Source organism: Mesoplodon densirostris, chromosome 2, assembly GCF_025265405.1.
Source record: "Mesoplodon densirostris isolate mMesDen1 chromosome 2, mMesDen1 primary haplotype, whole genome shotgun sequence".
In the NCBI taxonomy this organism is placed as follows: Eukaryota; Metazoa; Chordata; class Mammalia; order Artiodactyla; family Ziphiidae; genus Mesoplodon; species Mesoplodon densirostris.
In genome coordinates this window covers 29,352,787-29,365,827 of record NC_082662.1, presented here as the reverse complement: position 1 = coordinate 29,365,827, position 13,041 = coordinate 29,352,787, and the positions used below count along the sequence as shown (strand labels likewise).

Sequence of the window (13,041 nt, the reverse complement as noted above, 5' to 3'; positions counted from 1 at the left end):
TGGAAACACAAAAGACCCCAAATAGCCAAAACAACCTTGAGAAGGAAAAAGGGAGCTGAAAGAATCACGCTCCCTGACTTTAGACTATACTACAAAGCTACAGCAATCAAACAGATTTTTAAAAAAAGACACACAGATCAATGGAACAGGATAAAGAGCCCAGAAATATACCCAGGTACTTATGGTCAAGTACTCTAAGACAAAGGAAATAAGAATGTACAGTGGAAAAAGACTGTCTCTTCAGTAAGTGGCACTGGGAAAACTGGACAGCTACATGTAAAACAATGAAATTGGAACATTCTCTAACACCATACACAAAAATAAACTCAAAATGGACTGAAGACCTAAGTGTTAGACCAGATACTAAACTCCTGAGGAAAGCATAGGCAGAACACTTTTCACATAAATTGCAGCAATAATTTTTTTGGAACCATCTCCTAGAATAATGGAAACAAAAACTAAAATAAATAAATGGAACCTAATTAAACTTAAAAGCTTTTGCAGAGCAAAGGAAACCATAAACAAAATGAAAAGAAAACCTATGGAATAGGTGAAAATATTTGCAAATGATGCAACTGACAAGGGATTAATTTCCAAAATTTACAAACAGCTCAGACTGCTCAATACCAAAAAAACAAACAAACAAAAAATTGAAAAATGGGCAGGGACTTCCCAGGTGGTCCAGTGGTTAAGAACCCACCTTCCAATGCAGGGGACACGGATTCAATCCCTGCTCAGGGAATTAAGATCCCACATGCCGTGGGGTAACTAAGCCTACATGTCACAACTACTGAGCCTGCACACTCTGGAGCCCACGCCCCACAACTAGAGAGAAGCCCGCACACCACAACGAAAGATCCCACATGCTGAAACTAAGATCCCGCATGCTGCAACTAAGATCCAATGCAGCCAAATAAATAAAAAACAACAACAAAAAATAATGGGCAAAAAACCTAAATAGACACTTCTTCAAAGAAGACATACAGATGGCCAACAGGCACATGAAAAGATGCTCCACATCACTAAGAAAAATGCAAATCTAAACTTCAATGAGATATCACCTCACACCAGTCAGAACAGCCATCATCAATAAGCATACAAATGATAATTGCTAGAGAGGGTGTGAAGAAAAGGGAACCCTGCTACACTGCTCGTGGGAATATAAACTGGTGTAGCCACTATGGAGAACAGTCTGGGGATTCCTTAAAAAACTAAGAATAGTGTTGCCATATGATCCAGCAATCCCACTCCTGGGCATATATCCGGAAAAGATGAAAACTCTAACTCAAAAAGATTCATGCACTGCAATGTTCACAGTGGCACTATATACAATAGAGAAGACATGGAAATAAGCTAAATGTCCATCAACAGATGAATGCATAAAGAAAATGTATATATATATATATACACACACACACACACACACACACACACACAAAGGAATATTACTCAGCCATAAAAAAAGAATGAAATAATGCCATTTGCAGCAAAAGGGATGGACCTGGAATTTATCATACTAAGTGAAGCAAGTTGGAAAAGAAAACAAATATATCACTTATAGGTGGAATCTAAAAAAAATGATACAAATGAACTTATTTACAAAACAGAAATAGACTCACAGACATAGAAAACAAGCTTACAGTTACCAAAAGGCAAAAGGGAGGAGGGATAAATTAGGAATTTGGGAATAACAGATACACACTGCTCTGTATACAATAAACAACAAGGACTTACTGTATGGCACAGGGGAACTACATTCAATATCTTGTAATAACCTACAATGGAAAAGAATCTGAAAAAAATAGATAAATATACATATAACTGAATCCCTTTGCTGTATACCTGAAACTAACACAACACTGTAAATCAACTATACTTCAATAAAAATTTACTTGTTTTGGAAAAAACTAAGAAAAAGAAATACACCATGATATGTTTTCTCCCGGGTCCTTTGATGTGATCTGTGTGCTGATTCCCACAAAATTAAATTTGTGTCTGTGCGTACATTCATCAATCTCAATTTCTGCTCTTTGAAAAACACTTTAAAAAAATGAAATTGAGCCATAGACTAGGAAAAAATATTTGCAAAACACATACCTAAGATTTGTATCCAAAATACATAAATAACTCTCAAAATGCAATATAAGGAAACATTATATGACCCAGCAGTCCCACACCTAATTATTTACCTAAAATGAAAATGTATGTGTATACAAAAACCTATAAGCAAGAAATTCAGTTGTTTTCTGTTAAAAAGAAAATGTTATTGTTCCTTATATCTCAGTGTCTCCTACTGAAGATTCACATCTGAAATTACTTTTAGAATCACTGCTAGAAAATACTGTTTTTTTAAGTGAATCCAGTAATGTTTGCTCCGGTTAATAATGGCACACACTTATGTAATCATATTCTCTGATCAATCACAACATTAGAATTATCTGTATTTTCCTACTGCAGTCCTTTTTTAAGTCTGTTTCTACTCTTTTTTAAATTAATTCTTATTGGGGTATAGTTGCTTTACAATGTTGTGTTAGTTTCTACTGTACAGAAAAATGAATCAGCTATACATATACACAGATCCCCTCGTTTTTGCGTTTCCTCCCCATGTAGGTCTCCACAGTGCATTACACAGAGTTCCCTGTGCTATACAGTATGTTCTCATTAGTTGTCTATTTTATACATAGTATCAATAGTGTGTATGTGTCAATCCCACCCTCCTAATTGCTCCCACCTCCCCTGTCCTTATTTCTTTTAATCTTTTTTTCATATATCTTTTTATGAACTGCCCCAAATTCATTGTGGAAAGGGTTAAGTTTGAACAAATATAAGGAAATTATACCCAGGGACTTCCCTGGTGGTCCAGTGGTTAAGACTCCGGGCTTCCACTGTAGAGGGCACAGGTTCAACGCCTGGTTGGGGAACTAAGATTCCACATGCTGCATGCAGTGTGGCCAAAAAAAAATTATACCCAACATAATAAACTTATGAAGAGTTTTTTTTCCCATTTGTATACTTTGCTTTAAAATTTTTGAAACAGCAAATTGTTAAAGGTATGTTCTTACTGTATTAAGTACATTCTTACTATAATATAGTATTTTTTAAAAACCTATAGGCAAATATTATGACTTTATTCATAAACACCAAAAACTATAAACAATACAATTGTCTTTCAACTGGCAAGTGGATAAACAAATTGTGCTACATCTATAAAATAGAATGTTAGTCACCAATAAAAAGCAACTGCTGATGCATGCAACAATACAGATGAATCTCAAATACATTATGCTAAGTGAAAGAAGCAAAACTCATATGGCTGCATACTGTATTACGTCATTTATACAACTTTCTGAAAACACAAAATTACAGAAAAGAAAACAGATTGGGGCTAGAGGTAGGGGACAGGCTGGCTGTAAAGGAACATGAAGGAATTTGGGGGTTGATGGAATTGTTCTACATCTTGACTATGCTGGTAGTTATTGAAATATATGTATTTGTCAAAACCTACTGAATTGTACAATAAGAAACGTAAATTTTACTCTATATAAATGTTACCTCAATAAACCTTACATATATTTTCACATGCCTTGAATCAATAATTTCACTTCTACAGTTACAGACAAAAATTACACATAATACTGTTTGCTTTAGCCTTTTTCAGTAACAACTTCAATGAGATGTAGTTCACATGCCATATAATTCACCTATTTAAAGTGCACAATTCAATCAGTGTTAGTATCTTCAGCTATACAACCATGACCACAATCAATTTTAGAATATTTTCATTACCCCAGAAAGAAATCTCAAACCCTTTGTCTATCACTCCTTTATCCCAGCATTTTCCCCTAGTTTAGCCTCATTTTCAATAGGAAATAATTTTAAACAACCTAAGAACTGGAGAATATTCCTATATTATGGTTTATCTGTAGGAAAGAATATTACAATGCCATTAAAATTATGTTAACAAGTATATTTTTAATAACAGAAGCAGTGCTTAGGACAAAAATTTAGGTTAAAAAAATTCAGGACACAAAAATATAAGTAGTAGTTATGCCTGAATAAAATATTATGATTTTTAAAAAGGCACGAAGGTTAAGAAAAATGGCCTGTCAATCAATGTGGCTGTATTATCAGAATTTATATAAGAGAATGGAATGAGAAGTAGTTGAAACAATTTGGACAGGTCTTTAGGATATATGGTAAAAATATCTAGAGAACTGGTACTCAACCAGGGGCAATTTTGCCCCTCAGGAGACATCTCGCCGTGCCTGGAGATATTTTTAGTTCTCACAAATGGGGAATGAGGGCTACTGGCATGTAGTTGTTGATAGAGAGCAGGTATGCTGCTAAACATCCACAATGCACAGAACAATTCGCCCTGCCCCAAACAAACAATTACATGGTCCAAAACGTCAATGGTATTGAGATTGAGAAACTCTAACCTATACTTTATAATGAAGTTGTTATATAAAGTAATAATAGTTTCCTCCTTCATCCCCATTACTATGTATATTCTTTTCCAGTCTTCCCACCTCAGTTTATGGTGCCACCAACTATCTAGTTTAACAAGGTGAAAACCCAGGGGTCAGCAGTCTTCTTTATTTTCCTACATTCATCCATCAACAAGTCCAACTGACTCCATCTCCAAAATGTATCACAACCAATTCTCACCATCTCCACCTACCCCAAACAATGGTTACCTTCACACAAGGATTACACCCAAAGAGCCTCCTAACTGACCCTGCTGCCCACCTTGCTCCCTGAAGTTCATCCTGCACACAGGAGTTAAAGGAATCTTTTTAAGAGCTCATATTTGAATACCACAAACTGCTTCTCAGAGAAATATCTAACATTGTTTCTTCCCACCTCAATCACTCACTATCATATTATCCTGTGCTCTCTTATGTTCTTCACTACCTAAAATTACTTTATCAATTTCTTGTTTATTTTCTATCTTGCCCCCCCATTAGCACGAATCTTGACTTTTTCTTGTGTTCATTATTATTTCTCTAGCACCTAAAACCATGTGTGAAATGTGTCTTAAATATTTGTTGAATGAACCAATCTCTCTTACACTAACGTTGATCTATTTGCTCCACTGGAGCCAAAGACTAACATGACACTACACCTCCGAAGAAAGGAGACTGAATCTCCTGAAGTGCACTGCTGTTCTTAATGTGAGTCAGCCAAAAAAATAAGAACTTGTAGTTCAGGATGTTAGCTCCTTAGAAGGAGGGGGGAAAGAGTTCTTTCCCCCAGATCTCAAACTGCTTCCAAGTTCCCAAGAAAAGATATCCTCGGCTCACTAGACAAGCTGAAGGCTTAGTAGATAAATGTTGCCCATTTCTCCTAGATCAGCCATATATAAGAGCCAGTTGTATTTGTTTTCTAATTTCCTCCTACTATGCTAAACTTTTAATAGCCTTGTGTAAAAGTCATAGCCTGATTTCAGCTGTGTTGGGTGGAACTAAGCAAAGATTCTGTCTCCACATTTGGGCTGCAGAGCCCAAGCAGAACCCCTACCAAAGCTAACATGATAGTAGCAGAGATAACCAAAAAGAAATTCTCCCATGAAGGAAAAGTAAATTTCTAGGATGAGAATAAGAGCTGTGAGGCCGCTTGCCACACGGAGAGAATCCAAAGAGTACCTATCTTGGAGAATTAGAATAGTAGTGAGGGAGCCAATGTGTTACCTTATAGATGAACAGATTTTCAGTTCTGAAGATAAATCAGTCTCCAACGTATAAAATGAATGGGGTAAAGGAAACAGTAGAGAACGGAAAGGGAAAACGAGTCATAAAGGCAAAGAAAGTAAAAACACAAAGCACGTAAAACAAGTACCAGAACTAGGGTGGTGGCAAGAGAAATAAAGTTTTAAAAATCATGGGACTTGGGACTTCCAAGACTTTCAACAAGATTGAAAACTTAGTATTTCTGGATCAATCACCTTATAAAAAAACGAGAGTTGGGACTTCCCTGGTGGCACAGTGGTTTAGAATCCACCTGCCAATGCAGGGGACACGGGTTCGATGCCTGGTCCGGGAAGATCCCACATGCCACGGAGCAACTAAGCCCCTGCGCCACAACTACTGAAGCTGTGTGCCACAACTACTGAAGCCTGCGTGCCTAGAGCCCGTGCTCTGCAACAAGAGAAGCCACCACAATGAGAAGGCTGCGCACCACAACGAAGAGTAGACCCCGCTTGCCGCAACTAGAGAAAGCCCGCACGTAGCAACAAGGACCCAACACAGCCAAAAAAATAAATTAATTAAAAAAAAAAAATCATGGGACTTCCCTGGTGGTCCAGTGGTTAAGAATTCGCCTTCCAATGCAGGGAATTCGGGTTTGATTCCTGCTCGGGGAACTAAGATCCTACATGCCACAAGGCCACTAAGCCCGCACGCCACAACAAAGATCGCACGTGCCGCAACTAAGACCCGAAGCAACCAAAATAAATTTTTAAAAATAAATTTAATTTTTATTATTTAATTAATTTAATTAAAATCATATCAGATAATCTCAACAAGACTTACCAATTAAAACTGGATTAATGGACTTCCCCAGTGGTGCAGTGATTAAGAATCTGCCTGCCAATGCAAGGGACACGGGTTTGAGCCCTGGTCCAGGTCCCACATGCCGCAGAGCAACTAAGCCTGAGCACCACAGCTACTGAGCCTGCACTCTAGAACCCGCGAGCCACAACTACTGAAGCCCGCACGCTTAGAGCCCATGCTCCGCAACAAGAGAAGCCACCACAATGAGATGCCCGCACACCGCAACAAAGAGTAGCCCTGCTCACTGCAACTAGAGAAAGCTAGCACGCAGCAATGAAGATGCGACACAGCCATAAATAAATAAACAAAATCAAAAACAAAAAACTGGATTAATAAGAGAAAGGGAAGAAGCAAGATAACTCAGAGTTTCTAACTTGGGTGAGATAACACAGGAAGAAAAACAGGCTATGGAGGAACAGAGCACTGTTTGGGAGAGTAAGTACTTGTCAAGGATAGAGAGAGTTCTTCCATTTTCGGCATAGTGACTTAGCAATATTTGTAAGACATCAAAATACAAGTCAAAGCTCACATTTGGAAACACTGATTTTGAGTTTTAGAGACAACAGAGAAGCAAAGAAGAAAGGAAATCACATAATGTATTTAATGGGTAGTGGTTAAAATCACTGTAGAAGGGATTACCCAAGAAAAATGCAGGCTGAGGGAACAAGTCCTACTGGGCAAACAAGGAGTCAAAATGACTGAAAAGAAGCAATTCAAGAGAAGAACCATGCGAATGCCTTCTTATAAATAAGGGAGAAGTTTCAAGGAAGGAGTGGGCAATAGGGTCAGATGTCTAACAAAGATCAAAAAAGGAGGGGCTTCCCTGGTGGCACAGTGGTTAAGAATCTGCCTGCCAATGCAGGAGACAAGGGTTCAAGCCCTAGTCTGGGAAGATCCCACATGCCGCAGAACAACTAAGCCCATGTGCCACAACTACTGAGCCCACGCACCACAACTACTGAAGCTCGCCTGCCTAGAGCCCATGCTCCAGAAGAAGAGAAGCCACTGCGATGAGAAGCCCACGCACCGCAAGGAAGAGTAGCCCCCATTCACCACAACTAGAGAAAGCCTACACGCAGCAACAGACCCAACGCAACCAAAAATAAGATAAAAAAATTAATTAATTAAAAAAAAAGGAAAGTTCTAAAGAAGCATCAATTAGATTTGGTGATTATTAGATCATTTCAGTGATCTTAAAGAGAATTTCCGGGGCGTGGGATGAATTGGGAGATTGGGATTGATATATATATACTACCGATACTCTGTATAAAATGGATAACTAATGAGAATATACTGTATAGCACAGGGAGCTCTACTAAATGCTCTGCGGTGACCTAAATGGGAAGGAAATCCAAAAAAGAGGGGATATATGTATACATATAGCTGATTCACTCTGCTGTACAGTAGAAACTAACACAACACTGTAAAGCAACTGTATACTCCAATAAAAATTTTTTTAAAAATAAGAGAATTTCAGTGGTGAAACAGAAGGAAAAGCAGTGAATGGGAAATATACAGCTGATACCATCTCAAAAAAACTCCAAAGTCAAAAGACCTGCCTGAGTTCAAACTGTAGTCTATAACTACCATTTCCCACTGAAAGGAAGTTCTTGGAGTTAATTCCAAATCTGAAATGGTAATGTAGAGGATGAGCCTAGAAACATCTTTTTGGCTAAAAAGGGAAGACTCTTTCAAGGACTACTGGAGTTAAGTCAAAAGGATACAGGTGCCTAAGTATTTTATTCTTTTTGACGCTAATATAAATGAAATCATTTTCTTGATTTCCTTTCAGGATTGTTCATTACTAGTGTATAGAAATACAACTGATTTTTTGTGTTGATTTTTTTACCCTGAACTTTTTTGAATTTCTCACAGGGTTTGATTTTGGTGGGGGGTAGATTTTTAGAGGTTTCTACATACATGATCATGTCCTCTGTAAATACAGTTTTACTTCTTTCTTTCCAATTTAAATGTATTTTGTTTCTTTCTTGCCTAACTGCTCAGGCTAAAACTTCATATACGTTGAGTAGAAATGCCAAAATAGGGCATCCTTGTCTTATTCCTATTCTGAAGGGAAAAATTTTCAGTCTTTCATCATCAAATATGATGTTAGCTACGATTTTTCACATATGGCCTTTATCATGTTGAGAAAGTTCCCTTCTATTCCTAGTTTCTTGAGTGCTTTTATAAAAGGTGTTGGTTTTTTTTTAAATGCTTTTTTTTCCTATATCGACAAATATGATCATGTGTTTCTTTCCTTCATTCTATCAATGTGGTGTATTACGCTCACTGATACTTCGACCAATTTAACCAAGGAGGCGTAAGACTTACACACTGCGAGACTTGTACAAAACATTGCTGAAAGAAATTAAAGAAGACCTAAATAAATTGGAAGACATCCCATTTATTGGGACATTTAATAGTGTTGGGATGAAAAATACTACCCAAGAGATTAAAAGATTCAATGCAATCCCTATCAAAATTCAAATGGCACTTTTCGCAGAAACAGAACAATATCCTAAATTTCATACGGAATTTTAAAAGACCCCAAGTAACCAAAACAATCTTGAAAAAAAAAACCAAAAAACAAAGTTGGAGGACTTACATTTTCCAATTCAAACTTCCTACAAAGCTACAGTAATCAAAACAGTGTAAACAAGGGACTTCCCTGGCAGTCCAGTGGTTAAGACTCCGTGCTCTTGGGACTTCCGTGGTGGCACAGTGGTTAAGAATCTGCCTGCCAATGCAGGGGATATGGGGTCAATCCCCGGTCTGGGAGGATCCCACATGCTGTGGAGCAACTAAGCCCGTGCGCCACAAGTACTGAGCCTGCACTCTAGAGCCCACAGCCACAGCTACTAAACCCCACGCAACTAGAGTCCATGCTCCGCAACAAGAGAAGCCACCACAATGAGTAGCACGTGGACGACAACAAAGAACATCCCCCGCTCGTCACAACTAGAGAAAGCATGCGCGCAGCAACTAAGACCCAAAGCATCCAAAAATAAATAAATTAATTAATAAATAAAATTTATTTTAAAAAAAGATTCTGCTCTCACTGCCAAGGGCCCAGCTTCAATCCCTGGTCAGAAAACTAAAATCCCCAAGCCGCTAGGCCAAAACAAAAAACAAACAAAAAAAAAACCCACAATGAGGGATAAATTAGGAATTTGCGATTAACAGATACATACTACCATATATAAAATAGATAAACAACAAGGACCTGCTGTAGAGCACAGGGAACTATATTCAATATCTTGTAATCACCTATAATGGAAAAGAATCTGAAAAAGATTATATATATGTATAACTGAATCACTCTACTGTACACCTGAACATTGTAAGTCAACTATACTTGAAAAAAAATCAAAACCACAATGAATGTAACATACAACATGATAAATATAATTAATACTGCTGTATATTACACATGAAAGTTGTTAACAGAATAAGTCCTAAGAGTTCTCATCACAAGAAAAAAAATTTTTTTCTATTTCTTTAAGTTTGTATCTATACGAGATGATGGATGCTCACTAAATTTACTGTGATGATCATTTCATGATGTATGTAAGTCAGATCATTATGCTGTACACCTTAAACTTATACAGTCCTGTACATCAATTGTATCTCAATAAAACTGGGGAAAAAAACCCACAATGAGATGCCACTTCACACACACACTAGGATAGCTATTACCAAAAGAAAAGAACAAGCGTTGGAGAGGATGTAGAGAAATCAGAACCCCCATGCGCTGCTAGTAAGAATGGAAATTGGTGCAGCCTCTGTGGAAAGCAGTCTGGTGATTCCTCAAAAAGACAGACATAGAATTTCTATATGACCCAGCAAATCCATTTCTTGGTACATACTCAAGACAACTGAAAGCAGGAACTCAGATACTTGTATGGCAATGGTTACAGCAACGTAAAGGTAGAAACAACCCAAGCGTCAATCAACAGAGCAACAGATAAACAAAACGTGTTACATACATACAATGGACTATTATTAGGCCATTAAAACAATGAAGTTCTGATACATGCTTCAACATGGATAAATCTTGAAAACATTATGCTAAGTGAACTAAGACACCAAAGGTCAAATATTTATGATTTCACTTATATGAAATACCTAGAATAGGCAAATTCTGATTAGAATAGGCAGAAAACACATCAAGGGCTGGAGGGAAAGACAATGGAGAGTTATGCCTTAATGTACATACAAAGTTTCTGTTTGGGATGAAATAGTGGTGATAGTTACACAACACTGTTAATGTACTTAATGCCACTGAATTATAAACTTTAAATGATTAAAATGATAAATTTTATGTTATGTATATTTTAAGACATAAGAAAATTTTAAGGTAATTGTTTAAATATAAAATAATAACAATTTTTTAAAAGGATTCAGGTACTAACCTTAAAGACCCTGTTGTAGGCTGAATTGTGGCCCCCAAAAGATACGTCCACCCAGAATCTAAGAATGTGATCTTTTTGAAATAAACTTCTTTGCAGATGTAATTAATATAAAGATCTTGAGATGAAATCACCCTGGATTAGGGTGGGCCTTAAATTCAATGAAGATCATCCTTAGACAGAAAAGAAGAAACAGAAAGAGGAGGCCATGTGAAGGTGGAGGCAGAAACTGGAGTAATGCTGACACAAAAATCAAAGAACACCTGGGTCCACCAGAGGTTAGAAGAGACAAAGGATTCTTCCTGAGTCTTCAGAGACAGCATGGTCCTGCTGACACCGTGATTTTGGACTTCTGGCCTCCAGAACCATGCAAAATAAATTTCTGCTCTTTTAAGCCACCAAGTTTCTGGTGATTTGGTATGCCAAATCTAAGAAAATAATACAGATTTTGGTATATAGAGGTGGCGTGCTGCTGTAATAAATACCTAAAAATATGGAAGTAACTTTAGAATTGGGAAATGGGTAGAAGGTGGATGAATTTTGAGAAGCATGATAGAAAAAGTCTAGATTGCCTTGAAGAGATGGTTGGTACAAATATAGACATATCTGTATTCACCAATTCTAATGAAGGTTCAGAAAGAAGTGAGGAGCAAAAAAGAGAAAGCTACTATTACTTTAGAGAATACATATACTATGAACAGAATGTTGGAAAAAAATGTTAAGGGTGCTTCTGGTGAGATCTCAGAGGGAAATGAATATGTTACTGAGAACTAGATGGTGATGCTTGTTAGAAAGGAGCAGAAAACTCAGCTGAATTGTGTTCTACTGTTAGGTAGAAGTCAGAACTTGGAAGCAGTGAACTTGGAGATTTCTAAGCAAAGTGTTGAGGTGAGCCTGGATACTCCTTGCTGCTTATAGGAAAAAGAGAAAGGAAAGAGGTAAACTGAAGAAGGAACCATTAAGCAAAAAGGAAACAACTCTTAATGATTTGAGCCTATCCAGATTGCAAAGGATGCTAAAATTAGGAAATCCATTATAAGAAAAGGGTGCTCTAGGGAGAGGGTGAAGGGTGTAGCTGGGCAACCACTTACTGAAGATATTAAGTGTGTGACTCATGGATCCAATTAATCATCTCAACTTAAGTCAGGAATAGAGATGGGATTAGCCTGGAAAGATCTTTGAAGAACTATCTTTTCTAACTGTGTGGATACCCTTAATATACAGAGGAGAATCACAGGTTTTTGAGCATTATTAAACCAGAAAAAACACGGCCAGACTGTTCTGAAAGGAACAGAGACTAGACAAAGTGGGGGAAAAAAAAACTGACTTCTGGAATTCTATGGGCAGGAAAGAGCTAATAAAATTACTCAGCTGCAAACACGTGCTACTCTTCAAGAAAACGAAAAATGACTCCAAAGACAGAGCCACAGACACAAAGGCAGAGGTTAGAGAAGCAGGCCCAAAACAGGGGTCTACAGTGCCTTCATGGACCCAAAGGGCAGATGATCAAGTCACAGAGAATTATTCTCAGGTCTTGAGAATTATTCTCTTCTCCTTGTGGGTTCTGAGCTTGATTAGGACTAGTGATCCCTTTATTCCTTCCATTTTCTTCCTTTTAGAAAAGCTATGTCCATGCTATGCTTGTCCCACAACTGTATTCTGGAAGTAGAAAATTTGTTTTCTCGTTTCACAGGTCCACAAATAAAGAGAAATTTTACTCCAGATGGATCATACCCAGAGTCACACCTATACCTAATTTAGATGGTTGAGATACTGAGATATGGGACTTTCTGAGGTGATGATATTAGATGAGTTGGGCTTAAAAATTCACATTGTAATGAGTTGAGACTTTCAGGGTGTTGAGATGAGGTGAATGTATTTTGCATACAGAATGGACATGAAGTTTGGGGACAAAAGGGTGGACTGTAGTGGGTTGAATTGTGGCCCCTAAAAGACATGTCCACACAGAACCTCAGAATGTGTGCAGAATGGGTTTTGCAGATGTAATTAAGGTAAGGATCTTGAGATGAGAGCATCCTGAATTAGGATGGACCCTAAATCCAATGAAGAGTACCCTTAGA

At 37.6% G+C, this 13,041-nt stretch overlaps 1 protein-coding gene across 8 annotated transcripts in view; it reads right to left on the bottom strand.

Moving 5' to 3' along the window:
* Positions 1-13,041, bottom strand: part of ZMYM4 (zinc finger MYM-type containing 4) — a 188,087-nt gene that overhangs the window by 163,859 nt on the left and 11,187 nt on the right. The window contains exon 1 of one of the 8 annotated variants that reach the window (XM_060089467.1): positions 10,964-11,051. The exons of the other annotated variants lie outside the window; for them this stretch is intronic. The gene's annotated coding sequence lies outside the window, so the exon portion shown is untranslated. Of the gene's footprint in view, positions 1-10,963; positions 11,052-13,041 lie in introns of those variants that run through there. 8 annotated transcript variants of the gene reach the window in all.